Source organism: Oryzias melastigma, linkage group LG9 (assembly GCF_002922805.2).
Source record: "Oryzias melastigma strain HK-1 linkage group LG9, ASM292280v2, whole genome shotgun sequence".
Lineage (NCBI taxonomy): Eukaryota > Metazoa > Chordata > Actinopteri > Beloniformes > Adrianichthyidae > Oryzias > Oryzias melastigma.
Window position 1 is genome coordinate 13,716,098 of NC_050520.1, and position 436 is coordinate 13,716,533.

At 32.6% G+C, this 436-nt stretch overlaps 1 protein-coding gene across 1 annotated transcript in view; it reads right to left on the bottom strand.

The window, feature by feature from the left end:
• Nucleotides 1-436, bottom strand: part of LOC112137724 (gastrula zinc finger protein XlCGF57.1) — a 51,010-nt gene that overhangs the window by 28,239 nt on the left and 22,335 nt on the right. The gene's annotated exons all lie outside the window — the stretch shown is intronic.

Sequence of the window (436 nt, forward strand, 5' to 3'; positions counted from 1 at the left end):
GAGAAAGCTGGTTATGGCTGAGTCTAATGTTTTAAACCATTTTAGTGGAGGTTGAGTGGGAATCATTGAGAATAGATAATTAACTTTTGGCAAAATGTTCATTTTTATTGTGGCTACTTTGCCCATAAGCGACAGAACAAAATATGTGCTTTATTACATGTACAAAAAGAAAAAAAAACAGTTTACTCAAAAACTTACATAATAAAATATAATAATTATTACATGGAAATAAAAAAGCAATTTTTTTTTTCTTAGTTCTTCTAAAATTCCAAGTTTTTTTAGGACAAAAAGTGTTTGCAGATTTTCATTGCTCATTGGGTTGAGTCTTTCCTAATACCTCTGGCTGTCCACCAGATAGCAGCATTGGGTCAACATTCTTCCAGAAGCCTTTAGCTAAAATATTATCTGACCTTCTGAGTCAGGAGAAGGATGAGCG